At 43.6% G+C, this 6,000-nt stretch overlaps 1 protein-coding gene across 1 annotated transcript in view; it reads left to right on the forward strand.

Moving 5' to 3' along the window:
- gosr2 (golgi SNAP receptor complex member 2) overlaps positions 1-808 on the forward strand; it is a 184,419-nt gene extending 183,611 nt beyond the window's left edge. Inside the window, exon 7 of the transcript XR_011585580.1 lies at positions 687-808. The gene's annotated coding sequence lies outside the window, so the exon portion shown is untranslated. The remainder of the gene's footprint in view (positions 1-686) is intronic.
- Positions 809-6,000: the final 5,192 nt, after the last annotated feature.

Raw genomic sequence — 6,000 nt, forward strand, 5'->3', positions numbered from 1 at the left:
TGACTCAGAGTCCAGCTACAGTAAACAGCAGGACAACAAGCTGTGCTTTTTATCTCCGTCTTATTTCTGCTGCACCCTGCGGCTTTGAAGCTCCGCCGCCGAGACGTCCCCAGACATTAAAGCCTCTTATTATAGTCACTGTTTATTGGTCAGGATTTAGTGTTGTGTTTGTGTGGTCTGCAGAAAAGTAACAGCGGGAGCCAGAAATGATGGGAATGATGCACAAATATGGCTCCTTAAAATAGTTTACATAAATGCAAGAATAAATCTGAGGTACTTGATACTTGTACTTTTCATGATTAAGTATGATGCATCTGTTTACTTCCTCTCTTTTTTTTATGTATCTACATATACACATAAACGTACTCAGGTAAAACGTAAAACTTGAACTGTACTTAAGTAAAAGTACCAATATAACAATGTGACAATACTCATAACGAAGTAAAAGTACAAGAGTATCATCATCAGTTCAAAGCCACCAGACTTTATTGACAAAAACAGTCATTTTACACAGTTGTTGCTGATCCACCGATGTCACGAACAATTAGTTTGTTTCTGTTATTGTGTGACTTTGGTGTTTTAAAGGGTTAGTTCAGATTCAGCTTTATATTTGTGTAACACACAATTACCCAAATAAACTAACCAATCGAGGCAGCAGGAGACCAGCAGCTCCTGTGTTCTGAGAGGTAAAATCCCTGTTTTTGTGAATGGAGTCTGGTGTGTGTGCAGAGAGCGATATAACGGCTGTTTGTGGTTAAACCAAAAGGATCTTCCAGGTCTCTCTCTGTAGGGATCCTTTCCATGATGCTGTCACACACTTAGAATAACACTCTGTGATCACGTAATCATGTGGCCCAGTTTGAAGCCTTTTATCACTGATTCTGGTTTATTGACTTCTGGAACCTTTTAGCTGAGATTTTAGGGACAAGAAGCATCTGAAGATCCTCCAAGAAATGACGCCACAAGAAGAAGAAACGCCAACGTGGACGCAGACGGAGCGTTTACAGATCAGAGATCAAAGAGTTAATGTGAAAAGTAACCGTCAGATTATTGCAGTTCAGTAAAAACAACAATATTTCCCTCTGAAATGTTATGAAGTGAAAATATAAAGTATCATCCAATAGAAACGGTTGAATATAGTACCTCAAAATGATACTTAAACACAGTACTTGGGTTTAAATAAATCCATAAAACTAAATTACTGCTGGTTTGTTTCTGTTGTTCTGATTCTGATCCAGTTTCTAAACCAGATTCAGGGTTTGTGTGCAGAAGCAGAATTAAGCCTGAAGTCATATTTCACATCCAGACGGGCGGCTTGGCGTTGCAGCAGGCTGCCATGGAAACCAGAGTTGGGTCTGTTGTGTCAGCGGTGTCAGAGATCCCGACCCTGACCCCTTCCCTCGGCGGTGGCACACTTTCCCTGGGGGGGATTTTTCTCATACAGCATCTGCCGTGTCCTCCGACCCCCCCACCTCCTCCGCCACTGATCCTCCCACTTTAAAAGCCAAAGAGCTTCTGGACGGGTTTGTCCTCCACAAAGGCGACACACACACACACACACACACACCTGCTGAGAAGGTCGGAGGTCACGACCCCGGCAGCGTGCATCACATTCTTATACAACAGCTCATTTTTACACTTTATACTTCAGGTTTATTCTGATTCCAGCTGAGAGCACAGCTGACTACATTTTTCTAAAACATTACATCAGTTTCAAAACACTTTCCCTTTTCTTTTTCTCGGGTTGTAGCGTCTGGCGGCCGCGTCATGTGACGGCTGCTTGTGGAGACAGAAGGAGAGGGAGTTCCCTGTGGTGTCAGCGCTGCCCGCTGCCTCTCCGGGGCCCTAAAGGAATCACCCGGCCCTCATCAATCTGCCTCCACATTCCACAATAGCTGACAAAGGGACTCCACTCTCTCCGCGGCAGATGGCGGCGCCTCGGGCTGTCCACGCCAAGCTCCCATTGTTTGGGCTCGGGGGGTTTGACGGGGGGACCTTTGCTCCTCCTCCCTCGGTGTCACAGAAGGATACCGGGCTGCAGGAGCTGAATTAAAACTCTCTGAGAAGCAAAAAATATGATATTCCTTGCATGTTTTCATAAAAGCTGCACCTTCACGTTGCTGAATTTTTAATTTAAGTTGATGTTGACACCCGCTGAGGAGATAAAGGAGGCGTTTTGTGCTCCAGCAGGAGGCCGTGATCTCCCTGGATTATCCTGATTCCCACAGGAATACAGGAGGGAAGCGAGGCCCCGGCAGCCAAACAGCAACAGGCTCTCACAGCTCGCTATCACACTGGAGGCCATGTTTTCTATTGTTGTCTGTAACCAAGAAACATCCAGGCCAAAATAAAGCTAATTTAAGGAGGCATCGTAAAAATACATCTGAAGTCAGGTTAGACAGGACGGCCCACAGCCAGAATACTGATGGCATTTTTATAATCAATAACAGTTAATGTGACATGATAAGGGAGGAAATTCATTAATTATAACATCCTACTCAGCAACTGAGTCCATTTAGTCAGTGCAGTTTTGAGGTAATCATACTTTACGTGCTAATTTATACTAGGGAGGGAGATATTATGCTTTATTAAACTCCATTTACACTACATTTAATTGTTTTGTAGATTAACATACTTACATAGTGCAAAAATCACCATCTCTCCAAATAATCTATTCTGTTTTTGAGTCCTAAAAGTCCAACTAATTACCCTGACACAGTTAGAATAAGTACATGTTAAATTAAAAAGGTTGAATTATAATATTATTAATATTGAAACACAGTAAAGGGCACTTCTGCATGATAAATGTTCTTTACTTTAGATACTATGATTATATTCCACTCCTATTTAAAGGTACATTCTGCAGGATTTAAGGGGGTCATCATTAGTGTATCATCACCTGAAGCCAACGCTGACGTGGTTATGTCGTCAGGATACCATATCAATCTACAAGCCTCACATTTATGGACCCAATGGCGTCATGTGACGGTCAAATTGGCGGTTTGGGACACTTCCTGGTCTCCTCCAAAGAGTCCACCGTGTTTGTACGGTAGCCTAGAACGGACAAACGGGGCCTTTAGCATGAATGCAGCAGTTGGAGGACGAAGAAGAGGAGGAAGACCATTTTGTGTTGTGATGAACGGTGGATCAGACAAAGGGAGCATGAATCCTTGTAGGCCACCGTAGACAGCTAAAACATATTTGGTTGGTTCAAATGTACAATCTGTCAGCTACGCTGCAGGAGATGAACACAGATATAAGACAGAGGAGGAGACAGGATGTGCTGATTCAGTTCATTCATTATTCATATCAAACCAGACAAAACCAACAGCAACTGAAAACCAGGACTTAAATACAAGCTGGACTGATGAGTCAACGGGGAACAGGTGGTGAGACACGATGAGCGAGAGGAGCCGATTGGACGGAGGAACACTGGGAACGCCGCAGGGCCAACAAAGGTGACGACGGACAGGTGCAGCAAACAAGGAGCAGGTGCAGACAATCACAAGGGCGGGAAAACACACAAAGGCAGGAAGTACTACTACAAAATAAAACAGGAAGCGACGACAGGACAAAAACGACAAACTTTGAAGTTCAAACAGAACTAAAGTTCTTACAGTAAAAAGTCCACTCTGTGAACCCTCCAGAAGAGATTTGAACTATTTCCATGTTTTAGATTTGATAGAACAGAAATATTGGTGTATGGTACCAGTGGATGCTGAGGGCGGCTGGTTCACCATCATACGCACATCTTTGAATCTGAGCGTGCACTGTGCAGTGTCACAATGTTTTGTGCCTCTTGTATCGTGATTAAATAACGTTATTAACTTGCAACACAGACGTACAACTCAAGAACAAAGTCTGAGCTTTCTGCTGCAGAAAGAATGAATCTTCTATCTGTTATAGTTTCTATTTTGGATCCATTTAAACAGAAACATGCTAACAATACGTCCAAACACATAACTTAAGCCTATAAAATACAATGACCCCCCTTTCTGCTGCAGAAAGAATAAATCCTCTGTCTATTATAGTTGTTATTTTAGTTCAATTTCAACAGGAACGTACAAACAGCGCCTCCCGTGGCTCTGTGGGTTATCGTGGGGTTAAACTGGACATGGATCATGACGTACAGGCCTCTAAAACCTTCACACTGGTCCTTTAAGTTAAGCTTTAAATAGCCAGAATAGGATTTTTTGGTATCAAGGGTTAGGGTTAGGGTTAGGCTAACCCCAACCCTAGTTATCACACTGATAACCCTAACTAACACTGATTCTCAAAACAAGACAAATTAGTGCACATTCTTTGGGGACTGATGTGCCGTTTGGACTCAGATGGAACCTAAAGATGCCGGTTGGTTACAGGCCTTGAAACACTTTTATGGCCTTTTCTTTGCAGCTCTTCCCGTCCTGGGTGTCTCCTTTATTGATGTTGGATTCCTCCTCGAACACGCAGAAGCTTTGACCGACTCCATTCAGCCACCAACATAAAGCCGCCTCTCCATTAGAGAGCCTGCAGCCGCGGCTCTCCGAGCTTTTTGTGACGCTGCTGGCTGCATTTAACACATCTGTTGTCTCCCGTGTCCGAGCGGCCCACAGACGGGTCTTTTATTCAGCCCTGAAAGGACCTATAGGGGCTCCTGATAGATGGCCGTCATTCCAGCGGGATAATGGGAAGAAAGGGGAGCCACCACTCCAGCACACCCCCGTCTCCGAGCCCCTAAACATCCTTTTAAAAGGCTCCTCTTAAACAGTCGATGCTGAGCCTAATCACGCTGAAAGGAGAAGCCCTGTTTTATTTCCTGCCTCTAAAGCTGCTGCTTTTCCTTTAACACCTCAAAAAAAATGAAGCAAATGGTTTCAGGAAAGGAAACTTTGCTCTGAAACGACCTTTTTAATCAAAGAAATGGTGGAGGAACTAAAGTAATTGTGGTGTTTTTGTGTCACAGACATTTTCCCACTCAGCCAAGTGTGAAAACTTTCATTTTTCTGTAATATTTTATTCATGTTATCTCTGCTGTCTGCCTTTGATGCTGCTCAGACTCGTTTAAATGAACTTCAGCTGGTGTTAAATGCAGAAAAATCCAACATTAAAGACGTCAGCAGCTCAGTGGGGCTCAGTATTGTTATAGATCAGAACTTGTCGTTCTTTCTCTCGGATGTCTTATAAGACCTGGACATCGGCTCAGCCGTACCTCCAGTTTTAAACAGTAGACACTCGTGGTACTGCAACAGAAATAGTTCTCTTCTGTAAAAAACCACTTATTGCTCTTTGTTCTATGTATTTTTCAGCCATGGAGGTTTAATCTTTGTAAAAGTTTTTAAAAGCCCGGAAGTGTCAATTTTCTTGTGATTCTTTTGCTGAATGATGGCTGGGAGCAAGGCATGATGGGACGAACACTACAGCACATAACAGCACATAACAGCACGTAACAGCCTGTAACAGCACAACCCACAAAATGACTCGTTTCACCTTCAGAATTTGAGTCTGATAACATTTGGAAAGATTAAATAATCTTATCCACATTCAAGTTAGCGGAGGGCTAACAGGAAGTAAGCGGAGAGATAACAGGAAGTAAGCGGAGAGCTAACAGGAAGTTAGCCGGCCTGAGACACTAGTACGGCGTATCTATATAACAATGACCGGGAAGTTGAAGTTTCTTGGCTTCGGAGCCTCCAACGCTGCATCCAGATCTCTTTATACATCCACCGTACACACCAGGCGAGTGATTCTCACTGGACCGAGCAGACGCCATCTTTGCCTTCGGCATCCAGCTCTGCATCTAAAGGTGTTCGTGCCGTTGGGCAGCATCAGGACCCCTCGGCTTCGGTCGAACCCGTCTGAGGAGAATCAGTCACACAGGCTGGATGAAAGACGTAGACGTAGCTGACTGTACGAAGCCTCAAGTTTGGCATTTTGGGCGTTGCTACGTGGCTCTAAAGCTAAATAAAGGAAATACATCTATATTTTCTTTTCTTTCTTTCTTTCTTTGTTTTGTTTTGT

The sequence above is a fragment of the Pempheris klunzingeri genome, chromosome 17, assembly GCF_042242105.1.
Source record: "Pempheris klunzingeri isolate RE-2024b chromosome 17, fPemKlu1.hap1, whole genome shotgun sequence".
Taxonomy (NCBI): domain Eukaryota; kingdom Metazoa; phylum Chordata; class Actinopteri; order Acropomatiformes; family Pempheridae; genus Pempheris; species Pempheris klunzingeri.